Below are 24,218 nucleotides of genomic sequence, written 5' to 3' on the forward strand. Positions count from 1 at the left end.
AATTACAGTAATGAAGTAGTAACAAAATTATTTTACAGTTGGGGGTCACCATGACATGAGGAACTGTACTAAAGGGTCGTAGCATCAGGGAGGTTGAGAGCCGCTGTTCTAAGTGATTCTGAATGCTGTTCCTAAAACACCTACACAAAGGAAACCATGGCCAGCTACATTCCCTGTTTGATGAAGTTCCAACCTTTATCGGGAGCATGCCACTCATAAAGACATAACACACGTCTGGACATTTAACACAGACTGCACTATGGTTGTCAGCAACTATGTGTTAACAAGTTTCTATTATCTACTAATGGTCAATGAGCAGAACTCAAGTAAAATAATGACAGTAGGGGATAATGGGGAGATGGTGGTCAACAGGACACAGTTACACAGAGGGACTGGCTTCTGGTGATTGACTACTGAGGAAAGTGACTGTAGATCATGTATTGGATGTGTCAAAACAGCTGACAGTGGAGGTTTTCATTCTCACCACAGAAAAATGTTAATTGTATGAGGTGATGGATATGGTAATTATACTGACTTAATCATAATGTATATCAAAACATTATAGTATCATACACACACACACACAACTACACATTAATTTTAAAATGCAAGATAGACCCTAAAGCCTTATTCTAGCCACGATTTTCAACTTCTTCCCTAGTAACATCAGTGGATGCTGACGACGAGTAAGACATGCCCAAAACAGCAGGTTTGGGTGTGTATCAAAGAGATGAATGTGGCCAAGTGATGCCAAGGTTTGAAGATACATAGACAGGCAAAATATAGGTAAATACACATCTATTATAACTGCACATGACTGCATGTTAATGCCCAGTGTGAGTGTTACACACACACACACACACACACACACACACACACACACACACACATACATATATCCTCTCATATATATAAAGATTAAAAAGAAAACCATACATACAATATCAATATTTGTGCCATAGTAAGGCAAATAGATGAAAATTCCAGGTCTGTGTATTTATTTAACAGAGCAAGGAGGATACAGCTGCCCAAAGTGTGGAGTGTGTGCATATGAGTGTGAAGAGTGGGGCATGGGCACATCAAGGGGAGCTCACTGCAAGGCTCAGCTCTGAGCACCACCAATGGTGAGCATCTGTGTAGGATGTATACATGCATGCACAGGATAGTTACAGTTTCTTCTTTGACAGAGACCTGGGTAAATGAAACCTGCCACCATCTAGGCACTGTCTTCAGACAGGCAGGGAGAGTCCTGTTCTGAATGTCACCTTATGGACCCCTCCAAATGCAGTAGGACTTCTGCAAGGCTTAGAACACATCTTATCATGTGCCCTCTGTCCATGAACCTCAGAATTTCTGCCCAGATGGTCCTGAGCCAACTTCCAGGCCAACTGGGCCCTTAGTCTAACCCAGAGGTTCTCAAACTGTGGGTTGCTGACCCCCTTGAGGGTTGAACGACCCTTTCACAGGGGTCGTCTAAGACCATTGGAAAATACAGATGTTTATGCTATGGTTCAAAAGAGTAGCAAAATTACAGTTATGAAGTAGCAACAAAATAATTTTATGGCTGGGGGGAGTCAATACAACATGAGGAACTGTATTAAAGGGTCACAGCATAAGGAAGGTTGAGAACCACTGATCTAGTCCATCCTCTGAAGGTGGCCTGAGTGTCCAACAAGAGCCTGCTAGGCCTGAGGAGAGGTCCTAAGACAATGGTTTGGTATGAAGAGGAGGCTATCACAGAACCTGGACAAGAAAACTGGTTGTTGCACATGGGCACATGCCAGGTCCTTGGAGAGATAAAATGAAGCCAAAGATAAAAAAAGGACAGAGTCTTCTACAACCACATCACACTTCATCCCAGAGGGTGATCTGCCAAGGCAAGAAGATGGGACTTATGGAAAAAGTGGCTTGGTTTGTTTTTTGATTCAGCTGTCCGTGTGTGAATCATACTGCAGGCCCCACATATGCCTCAGGGAGTTGGGCTGGGCACACATCCTTGTTTGCAGGTCCCCCGAACTTTTCTGAGTTCTCTAGTATGCAGAAGATTATGGCACATGGTGATGGGTATCCTGTACTTGGGGACAGACATGATTTCTTGAGTGCCTCACACCAATTCACACTCTGCACTCTCTAGTAATGGGCTCATTCATCATATCGTCCCCAGAGCCACACACACACACACACTCATGCCTGAGAGAATCCTGCACTGAGCACAAAACATATCAGACCTGGGAGTTTCCAGAATTACATGAGATATCTGAATGTAACTCAAAACTAGTTTTAGCAAATTATACCTTTGGTCACTGTCAAAGCCACAGAATCATCACAGCCTCAACCTAGTGGCATTCTGATCTGACTACTCTGGGTAAGACAACCAAGGAAGAGATGACAGGGACATTATTGAAAGCCACTTGAGCAGTGAGCACTCCAGCTCATGGCCATGCTGCCCTATGTAATGACTTGACCCAATTAGTATGTAAGCAGCTTGGCTTTTGTAAATCTGTGAGGCCAGCTAAATGAATTCAGTGTCCAGGAGGGAAGGGCAGGCACCTGGCAAATGCAGAGAAATCATTAATTGGGCTAAGGCCTTAGGTTAAGCCAATTATCTATTTCTCATTTGGGTGGCATCGTGTGGAAATGAAGTCGAGTGGGTAGCCCACCATGACATCACCCTCTTCCTAGTAGTCACTCATCAGAAGGCTGAGAGCACCGGCTTGCTCCAGAGTCCCTCTTACTCCTTCCTCCACTTCATCCAAGGAAGAGCTTGTGCATCATGCAAAGAGGCCAGACACAGACGCTGAGCACATCTGTGAACCACTTTCCCTCCTATAATAAAGTCTCATTAGTTTGTTTAAGACCTCTGCCCTGAATGAGGCTCTGAGCAAATGATGCTCTATTGACATTTCACAGGCTCTTTAAATCTCACAAGCTTCAAGCCACCCAGGGAGGCAGGCTTAACAAAACTCTCTTGAACAAACCAGTGTCAGCTGAATGCTCAGCCTTTACAGTCAGGGGCTAAACAGAATGATCAGCCTTTGCTTCAGGAGACTAAGCAAAGAAAACAAGTCCTATTTTGCCCTTATTCAGAGTCAACAAGTTAATAACTCTAATTCAGATTGCAGCTGGGAAGAAAAAGATGTTATTCCTGGACTCCTGGGCACACAAGGACTACCTGGAAGACTCCTCGGAGCTCATACTGTGGGTCTCCACTGCATTTCCTAGGGCAGTAGATGTGGGCAGAGCTTGAGAACAGGATCTGAGGTGATGTCTCAGCAGCAGGTCTGAGGGCTGCACTTGGACGCCATTGCTTCAGTAAATAGTTTTCATATTTCTGACCGCCCATAAAAACTCACATTTACTTAATAAGGGTGTTACGGTGACAGAAATATTAAAGGTGGGATTGAAGAGATCTAAGTTTCAAGTGTGATCTGTATGGTCTTGGAAACTGCTTCCTCTTCAAGTCTATTTTTATCTTCTATAATTGAAAAAACTCCTCACAGGGTTGTGCAGAGGATTAGAATGAGCTAATATATGTAAAGGTAACCTACTATAGATTAAATCAACTCATTCATTCACCTAATAATTTTTCCTACTAGTAGTAATGTCAAATTATTTTCCATATGTTGACTCCCAAGAGAGGTAAACCCTATCTTCATTATTAATTTAAGTTTGCACTCACAACGAATACACAACGGCCCACAAAACCACTTATCATGGCAAACACGCTCCGCATAATCTTATCCAGTCTGAGTTATTTAGAAAACTGCCCTCTGTAGAAAAAGCAAATGTAAGGTGTTCAAATTAAGAACAAAACCTCAAAACTATTACATGCAAAGGAAATCTCAAGATGAATCTAATTAGTGACTATCACAGCAAAAGCATGAGCACATAGAATCCAGGGTGTAATAAAATATTATTACCAAGTAGAGTTTCCACAATAATACAAAGATTTCTCTACACTAGTAATTCTACAAACTAGATCATATTTTTATGGTTATAAAATCATATAACCATCTCAGAATCACTGAAGGAGTATTGAGTAAAGTTCTATGGCATTCCTGATGACATTAACAAAAGCTACTCAGTGAAACAGAAAGAATATATCTTCCTTGAAGTGATAAAAATGTATTTATCTGAACCTCAAAGCTAGTATACCTACTGTAACACTCAGATAAACATGGTAGTCACTATAATAAGGAGCATGCATTTGGCCTTAATTTCTGGTTCCTGGAGCAGAGATAACAAAACCCTTGGACTTTCCTAAGGGTCAAAGTGAAAGAAGCATCTACTGGTCTTCACACTGAGTCACTTTCGGTCACTCCTGAGTTTATGCTGATGAGGTGACTGTGGGAGAATGGCCTGGTTGCTGGAGGAACCAATCACATGATATATGATTAGAAGCTAGAATTTCAGCTCCAGGTCTTACTTCCAGGGATGGGTCTGGAGCTACAGATTGACATAATCACCAATGGCCAGTGACTTTATTCACTGTGCCCATGTAATGGAGCTTCTGTGAGTCTCCAGAGAGAGTTTCTGGCTAGGTTAATGCATCTATGTGCCAGGGCCAGTGCTCCTCAACTCCAGGAGCTTCTACGTTCAAGGCTGCTCATGACTTTGTTCCTGGCCTTTTATAACATACGTGTAAAGAACATAAGACATTTCCCCAGATTTTGTAAGCCTTTATGGCAAACTACTGAACACAAGAAGGGAGTGAAGAAGTCTTTGAATGGACAGCCCAGTCTTTAGAAGTACAGGTGATAAGCTGGAACTTAATACTGGCATCTGAAATGGAAGCAGCCATGTGGAACTAAGTCCATTAACTTGTGGGACCTGACCTGAACCCCAGCCAGTGTCAGAGCTGAACTCACTGGGGTGCACCCAGTGAGTGAGAGCAGAGAAAGTCTTGGGAAAAACAGAATTGATAATGGAAATGTCTTCTGTATAGAGAAAAAGTGTTTCTCTTTTTCATTATAACTGCTCATATTTCATATTATCTAAAGAGAATTAAAGAAATTAATTAAGGAAAACAAATTAAAGAAAATCCTTAAAAGTATAAACACTTAAATAAATTTCACTAAGACTGGTGAAAAAACAAGTTGACTAGATATCCAAGTTTCAAAGCATCAAGTCAATTAATAAGTAAAACTACAAGTCATGTCAGGAAACAGACAAAATACAGATGCAATTTGTGGATATTCCTGGCTTCCTGACATGCACTGGGAACAACTCACAGGCTTATGGAAGGAAATTATTCCACTTGACAAAGCACACAGAGAGTTAAATAGCAACGAAGTAACTAAGGAATTTGTACGACCTATCAGAAGAAATTTCACAAACCTTTCTAAGGGATACCAACCACCACCACCAAGTAAACCTGTGCAAAGGCTAGTGGGTATAGTGTGTGTTCAGAAAGATACATTCATGACAACATCACCCAGACAGCAGTTCTTGAGGGACTTTCTAAAGGCAGTGTGGTCCTCATGAAAACAATGTTTTCAGTTTGGGGATTACAAAAGTTTACTCTTAGTGCATGTAGACAAATACACACATACAACTATGAATAATGGGGAAAATCTGAAAAATCGTGGGGCTGCAGAGCCCTGTCTGATAACATCATATATTATGGAGCAACACTTAAAATAACATAGTACTGGTGCTGCTACAATATGGTTGTAAGACAAAGGAATGGATAAGAATATAAAATACAAAAATCAACCCGAATACAAATGAGTCAGTGTGGACTGGACGTGGCATCTCTCGGCTCAGTGGGCAGGAATGTGCACTCACATTCACACACACAGAAGGACAGACAGATGGCATCTCAAGAAACCTGCTCCACAATCTTCATCATCCAGCAAGGTAGACTCCAGTTGTGTCAAAGATCACAGTGGGAATTTCCTAGTTTCCTAGTAACTCAGAGGTGGGAACCTGCTTTTAAAGCCATGCCAAATATATCCAGAAGCCATAAAAGTCAATACATATGAACTCATAAACGTGAAATTTTACCTGGCGATATGCCTTGTGAAATCAAAAGGCAAATGCTACCAGTGAGAATTTTCTTATTCTTTTCTTTTTATTTTTTTCATTCAAATTATATTTCAAAGGCTAATCTCTCTATATAGAAATTTTTTAACCCTATAAATTAACAAGGGTTAAAGACCCATAAAGAAAATGGATGAAAGATCATACATGTGTGTGTGCTTGTGTGTGTGTGTGTGTGTGTGTGTGTGTGTGTGTGTGTTAGCAAGGTTGCTTAGAAATTTACTTGTGGATACTGATTTTTTTAATAAAATGATAGAAATCTGACAGTGGCCATAAAAATTATAAATATATGCATCTTCTGATTCAGTAACTCCTCTTCTGGGAGTCTGGCATATTATGGAATTGACAATTTGTGAGAGGACATTTATACAAGGTCATCACTGCAGTCTTGGTGACCATGTCACAATACTGGAAAGCACACAAACGACCATCAATAGAGACCACATGAAGTAAACCCAGCTATCTTTGCAGACTGAAACACCAAACTGCTATACAGGAAAAGCAACCAGTGATGAGCTCAATAAATAAATATGGAAGTATCTATTATTCCTTACCAAAAAAGTAGGACAGGGAACACTGCACATAACATGCCATCATTCATGTCTTTAGCAGGAGAAGGAACAGGCAGGCACATGCATTAGCAGGCATTATTAAATCACCTTTGGAAGGAAATGCAAGAAGCTAATAACAATGGTTACAGAGCAAGAAAAGTAGGCTCAAGAGACTTTTTACTAGACGCCTTCCTATTTATTTTCATTTCTGAACTAACAATGTATTTATTGCCTAGTTAAAAACTGTATTTTAAAGACATCAAGAGCAATGCTAGCATCTGTTGTGGCTGACTGTGTGGAAACTGTTAGTCAAATACGCCCTAGGAAGTGCCTCATCTGGTGCAACTGAGCTCTGCTCCCCTCAGAGACCCACATTTTCTTTTGCGGAACAGCTAGAGCTTGAAAGAGAGAATACTGGGTGTTCAAAATGCCCCACATTTGGCAACTGTTTTTGAAACTTCTTAAAATGACCACAACGCATTGACAGCAAAGGCAGGTGCTTTAAATACAGCCTGAGAGCCTTTCTTTGGCTTGGCTGTGTTTTCAGTCTCATTTTTCAAAGACCAAAGATACCATGGAGGTGGTTTTCCAATGTCACCACAAGTAAATCTCATATCTAGATGTGGACAGACACAGTCACATGTGGGTGCCAACCAGAACCAGCCGTCTTGACGTCTCTAGGATAATGGAAGACTTACTCATGTGAAAAACTTCCCGTCTGCCTGCATTACCAGAAGACCCTCAACTAGCCCACGGAAGAAATAATAGTTCTGCCCAAATCTATGATCACATTTTTATAGGAATTCTTCAGGGAAAAAAAAAGTCATAATTCAATGTGCTGATGGCACTGCTGATTCAATTTTCTGCTTGCATAAATGCCTGCTAAATCCCTTATTATGAACGATCACGGCTGGCCTCAGGTAAGAGACCTCCCGCTCTCATCACTGCAGCCACCAGAACTAATGATCCTGTAATAACTCACAACTGATAGACTCGTAGACTGGCCTCACCCACCACGCCGTTCCACGGGCTGGTGTTAACAGCCTTGGCAAGCAGAGGCAGAATTTATGGGCAATGAACAGGGATTAAAGGATTATCTAACGAGATAAAAGCAGCCAGGGCAAAACTATTTCTAATAAGGTGGTTACAGCTCTCTGTCCTGACGGTGGCAGCGATCTTGGTAAACATCCCAGAGAAGAGTGTTGCAGCTTATGTTATTATTGATGGAAGATAGAACTCTAATAAAAATTCAGCAAGTATAGAAAATGTCAGAGATGGTTTCATTTCATGTGTAATAAAGTCAGACACATAAAAATAACATGTTGCCTATAAAGAGACTGTTGTGCCTGATATTGGTACGCAGAAGCATAGAGCAAGGAACCGAGAGTCTGCTGGCAGCTGAGACATCCACAAAAACAAACCCTTACACTTGGACACATACAACATTCTGATGTGAGCTGGGGCCTAGAGAGGTGGTTCTGGGAAACACGCTGTCCTTCGGGGCCCGGAAGCCTGCACCTCCCACTGTGTGGTTTGCAAAATCAAAGATTCCAAGAGGAAAAATGAAGCCCAAATTTGAAAACAGATTCCAGGATATCTGAAAGCCTGGCTTATAGTTATGATGAATGTGAACAAGAGGGGATCCTAAGTGTTCTTTTCTAAAGCCCTAGCATGGAAATGGAAATTCTTCTCATGAGACAATAAAACACACATGAGTGAGAAGGGGTGGATGCTGGGTCTGTGGGTTCAGTTAGGGGACATCCTGCCTGAGGACAGAATCACACCTGGCCGGGCAACCGAGACTTAGCTCTACCCTCTGGGAAAGGTGTTCTCATCTAGGGGAAAGACCTGAGCTGTGAGACCTCCATCTGCAACTGCACATCTCTTTTGGGAAGGCGTCACTGTTATCTCAGCACCTCGCCACCACCCCTACCCCGTGGTTCCCTGCCACAGCATCCACCTCACCTCAGCGGCACAGTGGCCTCCATTTGGACACTAAAGATCAACCCCACACACCAGAGTGAGCAAGGGAGACTTTTCCAACAGACTCTGTCACTCTGTTTTTTTTAAGCAGGAGGTCTTTTCTTTTGGTTTGGGGTTGGTTTGTTTTATAACTCACCAGTGTTCACGGTGCAGTTATTTCTACTTAAAAGTGGAAACAGTTCATAGAAATGGATAAAAAAATATTTTTGCATATTTGTATTTGAGAGTTGAGATTACAGGTGTGCACCACCGTGCCCAGGGAGGTGGTTAAAATGCTTGAAGGTACCATTCTTGGCTTCTTAGTAACTCAATCCATTCCTCTACAGATTCCAATAAGAAGATAAATCCATCTCCCCATCACACCCTGGCTTCCCATAAAGTTGAGGAGAAATTAGTGAACATGACCCCTGACCCCACTAGGAGCAGAAATAAACATGGCTGGTGCTCAGCCTCCAGGTAAAAACTAACACAATTAATAGCAAACACATCCTATTTCACTGAGAATTCTCCTCGATGCCAACATTAAAAAAAAAATCAATGATCTTTTCAACTTAATAGCCAATCTGGAAAGCAATTTTAAAAAAATAATTGGTTTCAGAAATGGAAAATGCTCAGACATGAGTGTGTCCTTCTATTACCGTCTGTAGCTTTACAAGGCCATTCCCAGGCCTTGTATAACATTTATAAGAAATAATTATACATCTAATGATTATTATACCAATTGTTTGTTCTAATCAATAGTTAAGGACAGACACAGGCGAGGGAAATAATTAAGCATTTGATATTGCTCCTTATAAATGAGAGGAAAACTGAAGGCGATATACACATTGGGACTTTGCAGGAATGAAAAACCGCTGAGTCCCAGGTGAGGGGGTCTCAGGTGAGGGGGTCCCAGAATATGGGACAGTGATTTCCACTTTGCCAAGGAACCCGGGTGCTTCTGGAATTAGAACTACAGTGACATTAACAACCTCACGGGAACTGTGGTCAGACAATGGGCCAGGGTGAGAACGTGGCCTGTCCGCGTCCAAACTCACGCAAAGACTGACTTTTTCCACTTGGTAGTGTTGGTGTAAACATGAGGTGGAGGATTTGGGTCATGAAGGTGGAGTCCTCAGAAACGGAGCTCTGGTTACTTTGTGGGAATGGTTGACCTGTCCACAGTGCTCCCTTTCCTCTTCCCAGTCCTGCCTGCCACTGTGCTTTCCATCATGAGGCAGCATGCTAGTTGTGGCTGCCCATCCTGGGTCTCCAGAATAACCAGTCAAAGCCATTCTCTTTTTTCTCACCAATTACCTAGCTATAAAGCAGCAGAAAGCAGAATACGACACAGCCCAACCCTGAGTTTCTGAATTATCTCACAGAAGACATTCCTTACAAATGCAGCTAAGGAGACTGACTGCCTTGAGATGTTCTTTAGGAATGAGATCTAGGCTCAAATAAGTATAGGGAATCACACATAGGCTGCCTTTGAAGAGGCACAACAACATTAGCATATTAAAGGCTTGCAGAAGCCAAAGGATAAACATGCCAAATCAATGTTTAATGCATGCATGTCCCACTTCTCTTAGCAGCATTGGCACTTGTAACTACTAACACCTATGAAGCCGAAGGAAGAGTGACTTTCCTAGTTTCAGTGTTCTATTTGAACAATTAGCCATGGGGCACCTCTACCACCCTCAAAGGAAGCGGTCCACCACCGTAGAGAATTCTAATTATTGAAAAAGCAGGAATGGCCACAATTCAGGTCTTAATGTGAAACTGATCGATATTAGAGTTTGCACTGTCCATATAATCACCATGTAACCTTATTTTTACCTTCTATTTACCTGTAGCTTTTATTACATCTACAAAGTGCGGCTCACAAGATTATTACAGAGATGCTGAAAACCTTAGATACATTGAGACGAGGAAACTGCCTGACGTCTGCTACTGCTAGCCTTATTGTGACTCTCCTTGTGTTGAGTGAAGGTCTCTACAACTCATGCCCCAGAGAGTAGCTCCACATTCGAGAATCAATGTGAGTCCTACTTCACCCACCATGCTGTGTGGAGTTCCAGTTCTCTTATGCTTCCAGGTCCTCGACTGTCACCTTCACATATCTCCAACGCTGTCGTCTATTTTGTGGTAACCAAACTCTGTCAGTCCTTACAAGCTCTGTGAGGATAGTGGGCCTTAAGGAGATCTTCACACTTGTAGTCTGCTATCACAACCATTCCCACACATCATCTAGACCTTATTCTGACAACACTGTCTGTCTGAAATTGCCCACACAGCCTTCTCTGGCATTACATGGGGCATATGAAGGAACACATACAAAAGGAATAACCCAAGGAGAAGCCTAAAGTGGCCAAGTGAATTTCTGACATCAGCCATATTTATGGAAATCATGCTACTTGAGATGGGTCTTTGGATCATGTATCTCAGAAGCCCATGGGACCCAATCCTTGTGAATGGAGTTGATGGTCAGCATCATATCAAGTTCTTGTCTTTGTCTTAAGCATGCCTCTAAAGTTGGAGGACCATGACCCTGCATTTAGGAAGGCATCTAAAGTTAAGCCCACTCAACAGATAACCCGTGACTCATCAATTAAGGCATATTATAGCTAATCTTAGTTGTCAACTTGACTATATCTAAAATTGACTACAGCCCAACCCACTGGGCACCTCTGGGAGGGATTTTCTCAATCAGATTATTGAAGCAGGAAGATCCACCCTAACTCTGGGCCACATCCTCTAAAAGTAGCTCACATAGAAGGATATGAAGAAGGACACTCTGCTTTTTGTCTGTCTGTGCTCACTCTTGCTGGCCATCTGTCCTATTACTATGGCTGGTGTTAAGACCAACTTCTTCAGGATTCCACTGTAGATTGAAGACCAGCAGCTCTCTAGGAATCTTCCAGGACTCCAGGGCCAGAGTAGGAATCCTGAGACATCCAGCCTGATGGACTAAACATCTACCAGATTCTCTGTCTTTCCATCCTCAGATAGCCATTGTTGGAGTACCTGTACCATACCCTCTAAGGCAGTCTAATAAATGCTCTTTTAGTATATGTGTATACGTGTGTGTGTGTGTGTGTGTGTGTGTGTGTGTGTGTGTGTCTTTTCATTCTATTAGTTCTGTTCTTCTAGAGAACCCTGACTAATACAAAGAGTGTCAACCAAGTTAAAGAGGAGGCACAGGCCAATAATAAGACAGGATCTGGTGAGGACATGGTGACGAAGTAGACATAAAGGGGATGGCAGATCAGGACCCAGCATACATACACTCACTTCTCACCCCGAGACCCGGAGGAGCCCCCTAAGGTTTCGGGCCCTGTGCAGATGGGTGGCAGAAACAGGAATTCAGACTCTCCTTTGGTAAAGAGGCCACCATGTATGCAGAAATGATCACAGGCAACAGTAGAACTGATGAGAACTGGAGATCTCTTTGCAATTGCTCTTTGGCTCACTCATGCTCAAGCAAGCAGAAAACAGAAGCATATACACAGACTTCTCCAAGTCCAGAGACCTAACAGCCGCAGCAGAGACCAAGTTCCAGAACACTTAAAAAATAGTAGCTACTTCACTAGGCCAAAGAGACCTTGTCAGAGTTGTTTTTACCCAGTTTTACACCTATAAGTAGGAGGTCAAAGATTAATTGCCATGTAGTTCTAATGTATTAAAAATAAAATTTACCATTCTTCTCATCTCATAACTAAACAGTTTACACTGTGTTCCTTCTTCACCTTTCAAGATCTGTCACATCTTAATCTTTTTTTATTCCTCGATGTCTCCTCCAATTACTCTATGTGTATTTGTCAAATTCATTCACTGATTCAGCCCATCCCTATTCACTGAGTGCCATTCTGTGGGAGGCTCACAAGTGTGAGCGATCACTCTCTTACCCTTCAAACTCACAGTCTGGAAGAAAAGTTTTAGCCTTTCTAAAACTACTTGAGAAATGAGGTTGGGGCAACTCTCAGCACTGCAGGTTCCCTCGCTGTGATTGGCTGGCCTGTGTCATGAACTAAATAATACTTGTACAATTTTGAGATGACCAGTAATAAATGGCAAGCTCCTTGGTGATCAAGAATGGGCATTTCACATTCAGCTCTGAGTTTAGAGCTTGGCTCTGCTGTTTCTGTGCTGTGTGCCCCTCTGACCCTTCCATTGTGGGATGCGAATAGCTCTAGTCTTATATGGTCATTTTGTAAATTCAAAGACGACTCACAAAGGGCTTAGTGCAGACACTGGTAGCAGACGCCGTTTCGTGCCTAAGCCACTAGCAATCCTCTTGTAGGCTTTGAGGAACACTCAGAGGGAGTAACTACAATTTTCAAAAGCCACTATTGCTCCTGGACCAGAGCATCCTGGCCAGGCAAGCCTATCACACTTTCTTTTTTGCCTTTAGAAAAGGTGGTTGTTCTTTAAATAGATGTCAAAGGTCACGATGAAATCTGGAGCCTCAGATGACAGTGTTGCCTGGTGACAACTGTACAGAAGCTCCTTTAAAGATGAACATGACCTGTAACTCGTCGAACAAGAAACAATAGGCCGAGGGAAATAGTACAGACGACAGGAAGGCGTCCATCTCCCCGCCAGCATGCTGTTTTTTGTAGACCTTCTCCATCCAGGCAAATAACTTGCTTGGAAGTTAATGTAAGACAGGTAAGAAAAAATATTTAAATAATGAGAAAAATATTAGAATGAGCTCAACTGCACATTCCCTTTGATGTCGTGGCTACACTTCTAGGGATGTAGCCTACAGAAGTATGTAGAGAAGTATGACAGACTTAATTTCAGAATATTCTAGCAACTGTGTTTTAATAATAACTAAAATCAGGAAAGAGCTCAGATGCAACAATGGAAAATGGATAAATAAATAAGTATATTTCTGGCACAGATCTCACGGAATATTATATATTGAAATAACATGTGGATGGTTCTCTAAGATGTATGACTTGAAAAAGCAAGTATGAATTAAAATGAAGGTAACTACTGCCTTCTCACATCAACTCCCAGAGAATGCCTGAGAGCCGACAGTGAAGTTAACTACCGCCTTCTCACAGGGACTCCCAGAGTGCAAGAGAGCCTATAGGTCCGGCCCCTGAGAAGAATGACCACAGAATAACAGAAGCAAGAAAGTAAAGGACCTGTCCTGATTTCTTTCTACCTTGTACAGGCTTTTTTGGTTTTTTTGGGTTTTTCTTCTTCTTCTTTTTTTTTTTTTACTTAAAAACAATCAAAGACCTTGCATTTCCTAGCTCTCAGTTTAAATGTACCAACCAAATTATAATTAACATCAAGCTAAAGAGAAAAAAGCAGAGCTTTTCTGAAAAACTTGACAAGCTTTTCCATTAAGGCAGGCGATGCTTTCAGCAGGATGTGTTAGAGATGAGCAAACTGATAGTCGTTATCTCCCCCCAACCCCACACCTGATGATGTGCTAAACAACACAGACTGTAGAGACCCTGGCCTCCAGGCCGCCCTAAACCAGGGTCAACAACCTGACCCATGGCCAGATCTGGCCTCGTACTTGTCTCATGTAACCCATTAGCTAAGTATATGCTTTACATTTAAAAATATTTGAAAAAAATTTAAATTATTTCATAACCTAAAAAAACTTAGAAAGCTCAAGCTCAGTCTGCACACCTGAAGTTGCCTAGAAAGCAGCCACGCCCTTCATTTGCATATGGCCAGGTCTGCATTCGCCTCTAAGGCAGAAGTCAGTTATGGCAACAGAATATATGGACCTCAAAGTCTAAAGTATTTACTATTTGACCTTTCAAGGAGAAAATGTATATGTTGTCTGACTTGGTTGAGTCTCAGCTCCCCTTTCTGCAGGGCAGGTGTGGGAAAAGCCCAGTCCACAGAGACGTCGTGAAGACAGAATCTAATAATATATGACATGCTTGACACTCCATTTTCCCAGTTTTCATATTCTAACACTGAAATTGTACTTTTTAAAACAGCTGATAGAATGTCAGCTTGATTTGCTTTTTACGAATAGTTTGTAAGACTTGCTGTATCTAGCAGTCAAGGTGTGTAAGACAGAGGAAGCCACCGAGCTTCCCCTCACTGGTTATGTAAGTTATGATATAGTTATGATTCTCATTAACCTTCATTTGCCAATCCCACTCATATCATCACCAGCATCTGTTCACAAGGACTGCCCTCCCACACACGATCAGTCCTCCTGCCGTTGTCCGGCCCCAGCCATGGAAGCCGTTCTAGCGATGCCAGCTCACTCTGATTGCAGTATGTCAGGTGGGGATCTTTCTAAGAGGTCCTCAGGAGAATATGAGGAACACCTGTGACCTTGGGAGAACAGGAAGAACACCTGTGACCTTCAGGAAGGGGCTGCATTAAGAGACAACAGGAGGAACAGCGTATAGTCTACGGAGCACAGGAGAGATCAGGAACAACACTGACCCATCCTTAAGGAGCAGAGACACAAGTCCCCAGGCCGACTGCTTGGCTAAGTGCATGAGTCATTCACTTACAGTCGCGTCTCCTTGAGGTGGTGCATTCCTATCACACAGGCCCAGGAAAGCCACCACAGCTCAGGTCCCAGCTGTCAGCACAGCATCAGGAGTTATTTCTTCCGTGTTATCAGCCGTTCTCAAATGTAAGTGAGCATCAGAAGGCCCAGGGACCTGTTCGCACACTCAAATGTAAGTGAGCATCAGAAGGCCCAGGGACCTGTTCCCACAGGCTGCTCCCCACTCTCCTATGGCCTCTACCCAGCAGTTCTGAAGGAAGCCAGAGGACAAGCTTCCAGAAAGTTCTCCAGAGACACTAATGCTCCTGTCCAGGGAACTTTGTAAATCAGAGATCACACCCCTGAGGTACTGGACAGAGAAAGCCCTCTCCCAGCCATTACCTTTTAAACTTCCTGCTCCCCACTCACATCACACAACCTCATCTATACAACAGGACATTGTGTATTTGAAAGAAGAGAAAACCCCATTGTTGTCTTGATAGCGCTCATCACAGGATTAAGAGCCAGATTTCTACAGCCTAGTCCTGATTGGCTAATAACTAGCTGGAAGTTGGGGAGCAAGCCACTTCTCCTGCTTGGCCTTATGTCCATCAGTGAAAAGGCCAAATAATATTTTTGAAAGGCTCCCCTGCAGACCACCACCACAATGTGCCAACGTCCCGAACACCCTCTCCCTTCCCTGAGTGCTTACTGCAGATCCAGGCAGCTGCTAGAAGCGTCCTCTCATAATGAATGAACTTCCTGGTTGAGACTTAATTAAGCAGATGACAGTGAGTGGCGTCCCCAGTGGGTTTTAGATGCTTGTATGGCACAGAACCCCAGGTAGTAAGTAAGCTAGCGAATCATTAAAGAGAAGATATTGGGAGCAAGTCCCGAGCATACCGCCACCTTCAAAAGAGACTTAGCTCCCACTGCACTGAGACAGATGGAGCCCCTTCCACCCACATCTCTCTCCTGGCTATCATGTCTCTAAACATCAGAATCTGTCTCAAATCTGCCTCTAGTCTTTGGTTAGGAATAAAGCCATGCTTAACTTAATTGTCACTGTGCCCACAGGACGCGGGAACAGTTGATGAAGCAAATAGTAAAGGTCTTTAAAGTGTGACACAGCAGGTTCACAACATTTATGACAAAAAATCATACTTGGTACAAATATGGTATAATAGAGTATTGTAGGAGATTAGCCTGACTTAGTCTAGGGCATTAGAATGGCTTCCTCCAGAAATGGCATATAAATTGAGACCTCACAGATGAATTGGACAGGATATGAGACAAGGACAGGAGTTTTCTAAGCTGTGGTAACAGATTGTGTGCATACTAGGGTAAATTTAATTCATATACTAGGGTACATGGATTATAATGTTATACTGAGATCTTAAAGGAAGAGCACAAGAGCTAAGAGATGGGAGACCTATTATCAATCTGCCTGCTGAATCACAACTTTCCAGTTTCCACCTGTTCTACTGGACAGTTATGACATCAGCATGTGATAGTTTGGATGTAATTGGCCTCCGTAAGCTCATAGGAAGTGGCACTATTAGGAGGTGTGGCTTTATTGGAGTAGGTATGGCCTTGTTGGAGGAAGTATGTCACTGTGGAGGCTGGCTTGAGGACTTATATATGCTCAAGCCATGCCCAGTGTCTCATTTCACTTCCTGGATCCTTAGATCAAGATGTAGGACTCTCAGCTCCAGCACCATGTCTGCCTGCACATTGCCATGTCCCACCATGACAATAATAGACTGAACCTCTGAACTGTAAGCCAGCCCCCATTAAATGTCTTCCTTTATAAAAGCACAGGGACAAATAACCAAATGAATGGAAGCACAGGATCTATGAACCAAAGGCCGAGGGGCCCCCAACTGGATCAGGCCCCCTGAATGGGTGAGACAGTCATTTGGCTTGATCTGTTTGGGAGGCAGCTGTGCGTTAGTGCCGGGTCCTGGGCTCATTGCATGAGTTGGCTGTTTGAATCCTGGGACTTATGCAGGGACGCTTGGCTCCGTCTGGGAGGGGGGAACTGGACCTGCCTGGACTGAGTCTACCAGGTCGATCCCGGTCCTCGGGGAGACCTTGGTCTGGAGGAGGTGGGAATGGGGGGTGGGCAGAGGGGAGGGGGAGGGGGGCGAGAGGGGGATAACAGGTGAATCTGTGGCTATTATGTTAAACTGAATGGTATTGTAAAATAAAAAAATAAATAAAATTAAAAAAAAGAGTTGCTATGGTCATGGTATCTCTCCACAGCAATGGGAACCCTCAGGCACATGGTAATTTTCTCCATTTGATGAATTAAATACATGTAAGAAGCTACAGAATCAAGAAAAATAAAACCAAAGGGAAAAGTAGATGATTCAGTCATGAACACACAGCAGCCAGGATGAGTGCTCTTGTCTTAGGAACTGCTTTTAAGGATATTAATCTGTGTGTGTGTGTGTGTGTGTGTGTGTGTGTGTGCGCGCGCGCGCGCGCGCGCACACACGCGCGCGCACACGCGCGCGCGCGCCTGCATTGGTTTGCATGTGCCATACACATACAGGTGCTTGCAGAGACCATCAGAGTTATTGGACTTAGAGGTGGTTGTGAGCCTCCCACCTTGGGCACTAAAACTGAGCCTAGGTCCTCTGCAAGAGCAGTAAGTGCTCTTAACTGACAAGCATCTCGCCAGTCAAGTGAGAAAATTCTACAGATAAGTTCCTGTAGAACCATTAACCAGACAGCTGGCATCTTCTTCTGACTGCCCTTCACCCAAGAGAGCCTGAACGTCCCTGGAGGCACAAGTAGTCCCTCGGTCGTTTCTAGAGCATCTCAGTTCAACGTTGACCAGAAACACACTAGAGCAACTGTCCAAGCACATGGTGGTTCTCCCTATCTGACAGAGTGCATTTCCTTCGGTGCCTGAGATAGGGAGATGTAAATCACAATTAAGCCATTATGCACTGCAGATTTTTCTGTCACTAAGAGATAGCTAAGACAACTGACACAGAAGTCTGTAAGTGCAGTTCCTGTTGGGGCTGCAGCCTGGGATCCATGGAAGTGACTCGACCCTTCAGAGAGGGACAAGAGCCCGCTGAAGGGCCTGGGTTTTCCTTGTGGTCGGGGACCAGGCTAATCTGTCCCTGTGACATCTCAGAGGGTACTCTGATGATAATGGCTCCCCAAGTCCCTTTTCTAGTCACACCTTTTATCCAAAACATATGAAGGCAAACGCATGTCCTGGACAAAACACCTCAATGTCTCACATGAATTCTACAAAAAAAAAAAAAAAAAATCAAGCAGCATTTGCAAATCCATGGCTACTTTGATGACTCTAGAAAGAGCGCATGCCTTTGGGGTGGCTCACTCTCCTGCCATCCTTGCTGAGGACAACAGACTCATCTGAAGGAGCGAGCACAGGTAGCTCTGCCTTTGAGAGACTGGAGCTGTGAGCTGATGAGGTGTGTGACTCTTCCTCACGTCGGGGTAATTCAGCTATTCTTCACCAGCCCTTTGTGTCCACAGTAAACACTGTTTTTCTGCCCCACTGGCCCGTCAGTCTTCAAAGCTATTCAGGGGAGACTTGGTAAACCAAATGCACCTCAGACACAGCACCAAGACAGGCACTTGGGGAGCCCTAGAAGCTCTATTCATAAAATAGAGCCTCCCTCTCACCAGCCTTCCTCTCCCAGAACCACACAGACTCAAGGCCAGAAACAACGCCAGTGGTAACCCGGCCCCACCCAGTGCTCAATAACCACACAGCTACCTGCTTGGACGAAGCTCAAATCTATTGTTTTACAGCTCCTGCCTACCATATCCAGTTACCCGTGAAAGCTGATCATTTCTGTTGCTATGATAAAATACCCTGACAAGAAGTGACTTGGGGAAGAAAGAGGTTATTTGGTTTATAATTCCAAATTATGCTCCATCATTATGAGGAAGTCAAGGCAGGAACTCAAGCAGCTGATTACATTGCATCCTCCCATCCTTGTGTGCTTCTGCTCAGCTCAATTTCTTAACTCTTATCAAGTTTGTGACGCCTTGCCTAGGGAATGTTGCTGCCCACAATGGGTTAGGTTAACAATCAAGGCAATACCCCATAGGCATACCCATATAAATAGTTCCTCATCAAGCCTCTCTTCCCAGGTAGTTCTAGGTTGTGTCAACTTGACAGTTAAAACTAACCACCCGAGTGACCTTGCACATGCCCAAGTCCAGCTCTTGTGTCTGCAGAGTAGACACCATGCCACATGCACTACAGGGCTGGAGCTGAGACTCACCCACCCATATGTGTTCCCGCAGTCACCCCTGCTTCACAAATGTACATAAAATGAAACAATTTAAGTGTGGAGGAATCTGGGCTCTGCTATGAGAACAGAACGACCAAGGTTTGCCTATAATGTGACAATATAATTTTATCATTCCCAAGTGTGAATTTCTCCTCCTGTCTAATCACAGACAGAAAGAAATGAGTCAGGATCAACTTCACTAAAGGTAAAAACCATAATTATTAGCATATGTCTGCCAACACTTGTATGGCTTGTATCAAAATAGTCTATTTTCCCCACGGGTATTTTTTGCATAAATAATTCATCTTAACTGGATCACTAAGAAGAGGTATAACTTAAAATTAAAAGGTTATAGTGGGATTTTTGTGCTTGCTTTGACTTGAAAAAAATCAAAATAATATTCCTATAATTATGTACTATTTCAACATGCCCACATTTCTCACAAGGAATTATTTTAATGGTTAAAAAGATTTTTTTTTTTTTTGTGAACTGCACCTTCCTGCTGCCTGGTGAATGTGGCCATCATGCTAAAAGTCCCATGGTTTTGAGAGTCCCTACCCTTTTGGAGGAGGAAATGGGAATGGGTCAGGGGGAAAGGCTGGGGTAGGAAGCAGAAGGAGGGATGTGAAGGGGATCTGTGGTTGGTATGTAAAATAAATTAAAAATTTTCTTGAATAAAATAAATAAATAAATAAAAGTCCCATGGTTTGCTGAGAACTTCATTGCACGACCAAGTAGGAATTTGGTGATGTCCTTAAATAGAACACAGATTTTAATCAAGATCTTGGTATCTGTATAGGTACCAAATGTGCACCTATTTTTAAAATGAGAAATATGAATGTGTGTGTATCTGTTTGTGTGTGTGTACTTGTGTGCATGTGTACACATGTGTGTATGTATATGTATGTACCTGTGTGGGGGCATACATGTGTGTATGTGCATGCATGTATGTGTATATGTGTGCATGTGTGTAGGGTGTGAGCATACATGTGTGCTTATGTGCATGCATGTGTATGGGCATACACATGTGCAAGGGAAGCATTCCTGTCCATACAAAATACACACCTCACTATGCTAATCCAGGTGGCACTGTGTAGCTGCCTGGGCCTCTGGATTCTATGACGGCAAGTCTCTTCATTGGCCTCACCTATGGGTGTGACTGTGGTGATATATTGTGTGCCCTAATAAAATTTGCCTGAAGATCAGAGAACAGAACAAGCTACTAGATTAACATAGAGGCCAGGCAGTGGTGGCACACACCTTTAATCCTAGCAATCAGGAGGCAGAGATCCATCTGGATCTCTGTGAGTTCAAAGCCACCCTAGGCTACATGAGATTGACTCAGACTAGGAGAGAACAGAGCCAGGCAGTGGTGGCACACAACTTCAATCCCAGGAAGTAATGGTTGGGCAGAGAAATGTATATAAGGTGTGAGGAGACAGGCTCTAAAAGGCTTTTTCAGGCTGAGGAGTCCTAGAGGTGAGAGGTGGCTGTGGCTTGTTCCTTTGTCTCTCTGATCTTTCAGTATTTACCCCAATATCTGGCTCTGGGTTTTTTATTAAAAGACCTTTTAACATTTGAGTTACATGTGACCAACCTCCTACCTCAGCATGGAGGAAGGTGACTGTGCACTGAGGAATTGGATTCTGGATGTCTGAACATCTCAATAGAGGAGTCTGGCTCAGCTGCCACTTGGCTAAAGTTAGAAGATCCATCTGCTTCCATTAATTGGCAACACAGATCATTCAGATGCCTCTCTCCTGCCAGGAAGAGCCCAGAGCTCTTTGTTCCCAGTGCTAAACACTTAGCAGAAACAACCCCTCAGAGCAGTCCCTGATGGAGGTGCAGGCCTTCTATTCTCCATCTCAACAAGTTTAACTGTGCGTCAAGCCAGACCTTTAGAACACTGTGTACTCAGTATTACTGGGTTAATTATAGACCTGTAAGCATTGTCACACAGACAGATCTTGAAGGAACATCCTGTCGCTGTCAGATACTAACAGGAACTAGGCTCTCCCTCCTAAGCCCACTTCCAAGATCCCATGGGGGGGGGTCATATTTTTTTAATAGATACTTATATATGGTTGCATATACATCACCCTTTGGTGAATGATGCAGATAAAGTTAATTAAAAATAATAATAATAGGCCGGGCGGTGGTGGCGCACGCCTTTAATCCCAGCACTCGGGAGGCAGAGCCAGGCGGATCGCTGTGAGTTCGAGGCCAGCCTGGGCTACCAAGTGAGCTCCAGGAAAGGCGCAAAACTACACAGAGAAACCCTGTCTCGAAAAAAAAAAAAAAACCAATAATAATAATAATAATAATAAAGATACATCAGGCCCTCATGAATTTGCTTACATAGCTAAAAAGAATGCTTTAAGTAGGTGTCTGCAGGAAATGGAACATCCCGTGCAGGAGAAGACAGCAAGCACATTAGTCACCAGGTCTTAGAGTTAGGGAGGCTGGGGTGGACATGGCTGGAGCAGAACGCCCTGAGAAACAGTAGGGAACACAAACTCGGGGTTGGGATGTCTCCAGAGCGAGCATAGAAAAATAGGATGGTTCCTTTAAATGGGCAGTTGGGTGTCTGAAAGGGAGTCTGACAGGGGAGTGACCAGATCCAATTTACCTGTGGATGTATGTGTGAGAGATTGCCTTCCTCGCCTTACCTGATGTAGGAAGACAGCCTGAAAGGGGGCAGCACCACACCCTGGCTCACGGCCCTCGACTGCCTTAGAGAAGTCTAGCCAAGCACTAAGCATGAATTCATGCATTTCTGTATACATGTAAAGATGTACACATCTTTAATCCTAGCACTCAGGAGGCAGAGCTCTGTCTGGATCACTGTGAGGACAAGGTCAACCCTAGACTACACAAGATTAATCCAGTCTAAAAGAAACTAAAAGAGCCAGGCAGTGGTAGCACACACCTTTAATCCCAGCACTTGAGATCTTATGCCTTTGCTATCAGTATTTGAGAAGCACACATGCCATTAATCCCAGCACTGGGAAGACTGAGACAGGAAGTGATATGGCTGGATGGAGAAAAGCATATAAGGTGTGAGGAGACAGGAACTCAGGCCCCTTTCAGCTGAGGACTCCGGGGCATTCAGTCAGAGGATTCGTGGAGCTGGCAAGTTGAGCTGGCCTGTTCCTTTGTCTCTCTGATCGTTCAGCATTTACCCCAATATCTGGTTCCAGGTTTTTATATGACCATTTAGGATTCGTGCAACAGTGTATTCTATAACAGCAACAGAAACGCAGCCTTTTCCATCTGGTCGAAGTCTTCCTGCCTCACCAAAGGCTTCTTCTGACATTTCCCGCCTGCTCTGAAGTGAAGAGCAGGAGCTGCTGGGGCAATCCACAAGGCTCAGCCCATGGTGAACGTCGAATGGCTATCCCAGCTGGACACTGCTCGGCCCATTAGTGTCCAGAGAGCTGGGAAAGTCAGTTCCTCCACCAGCGTTCACCAGCTCAAGCAGGCTCTGCTGGGAAGCTTGGGGCCAAGGTTTTCTCAGTCCCAATAGCAATCTATGTTCGTGTGTGTATGTGTGTGTGTGTATGTGTGTGTGTGTATGTGTGTGTGTGTGTGTGTGTGTGCGCGCGTGCGCGCGCGCGCGTGCATGTGTGTGTGCATTTGTGTGTGTGTGTGTAACAAACCACCTTTAGGAGCTACAAGGGACCACATGGACATAGCAGTCCCAGCCCCCAGGACTTCCCAGGCTTCAGCCCCTCATGGTTGTTTCAAGCTCTTTTGTGTTCATGGTACACACTGAGCACAGTCCAGCGGAGGTGATTTCACTTGGACAGTAAGTCTCTAGCTCAGCCAGGTTCTACATCCACTTCTTGGATACCCAGAAACTCCAGGTTAGAGAGGATCCCAAAATATCGAATGGCCTCCATACTATACACACACACACACACACACACACACACACACACACACACCCCTAAGGACAAAGTCTGGCCAAGGCCACTGGTTCCCAGTAGGACCGTACCTACAAACAACCCCAAGATGCGCAAACTACCCTCATCCAGCACTGTTCCCATTGTTGCTGTTTTGCTTATTTTGATGCAGGGGTTTATATCATGATCCAGACTGACCTAGAACTCACTATATATCCCAGGCTGGCCTCGAATTTGTGAAAATCCTCCTCTCCAAGTGTTGTGAAGCCAGCACACCTGGCTCCCCAGCACTACCTTAAGCAACTGCCTTGCCAGTGGTGAGGAAGGAAGCTTCACATACAGACACCTTCCTTCCTAGCTACTCCTGATAAAGCTGACGTCCAGCCGGGCAGCCCTTGTGATGGGCACCAGAGGCCCAGCTTCCCATGGGCACCGGCTCTGCCTGACTGTTTATTCACCTGCTTAAGGTTTCTGAGAGGTGAGAGATAAGGGGGAGAGGCGGAGAGTGAAACAGCAGGGCCAGCAGTGGGTTCTGTTTTCTTACATCTCCTAAGAGGAGTGTTTTCAAGAGAAGCATCCTGCCTGGGGCAGAGGTGGGGGCTGAATTTGTGTCCTCTGAAGGTTTTAATATTGATGTCCTAAGCTCTAGTATGAGAGTCTGAGTAGCAGGGATTCTGGGAAGCTGTCAGGTTCTTATGGTTACCAATGGCATTGGTGCCCTTGTGGGTTTCCAGAAGATGCCCTGGCTCTGTCCTCCCTGTGAAGACTGGAGAAAAGTTAGCCATTGTTAACTGAATGGAGACCCTCACCACAATCCCACCATACAGCCACCATGAGCTCAGGCTGTAGCTTCTAAAAGCGTAAGGAATAAATGTCAGCTGCTTGTGAGTGGCTCACTCTGATGATGTCACTGATTGTGAGTGGCTCACTCTGATGATGTCACTGATTGTGAGTGGTTCACTCTGCTGTGCTTGTTCATAGCAGCCAA

The 24,218-nt window shown here is 43.9% G+C and overlaps 1 protein-coding gene and 1 long non-coding RNA gene across 3 annotated transcripts in view; one reads left to right on the forward strand and one right to left on the reverse strand.

Moving 5' to 3' along the window:
- Nucleotides 1-12,111, forward strand: part of LOC121829643 (uncharacterized) — a 56,789-nt gene extending 44,678 nt beyond the window's left edge. Inside the window, exons 2-3 of the long non-coding RNA XR_013051674.1 lie at nucleotides 8,903-9,032; nucleotides 10,412-12,111. This is a non-coding gene — a long non-coding RNA (uncharacterized LOC121829643). The remainder of the gene's footprint in view (nucleotides 1-8,902; nucleotides 9,033-10,411) is intronic.
- The window catches only part of Spock1 (SPARC (osteonectin), cwcv and kazal like domains proteoglycan 1), a 494,127-nt gene that overhangs the window by 241,131 nt on the left and 228,778 nt on the right, over nucleotides 1-24,218 (reverse strand). The window lies entirely within an intron of this gene.

This window comes from Peromyscus maniculatus, chromosome 5 (genome assembly GCF_049852395.1).
Source record: "Peromyscus maniculatus bairdii isolate BWxNUB_F1_BW_parent chromosome 5, HU_Pman_BW_mat_3.1, whole genome shotgun sequence".
Taxonomy (NCBI): domain Eukaryota; kingdom Metazoa; phylum Chordata; class Mammalia; order Rodentia; family Cricetidae; genus Peromyscus; species Peromyscus maniculatus.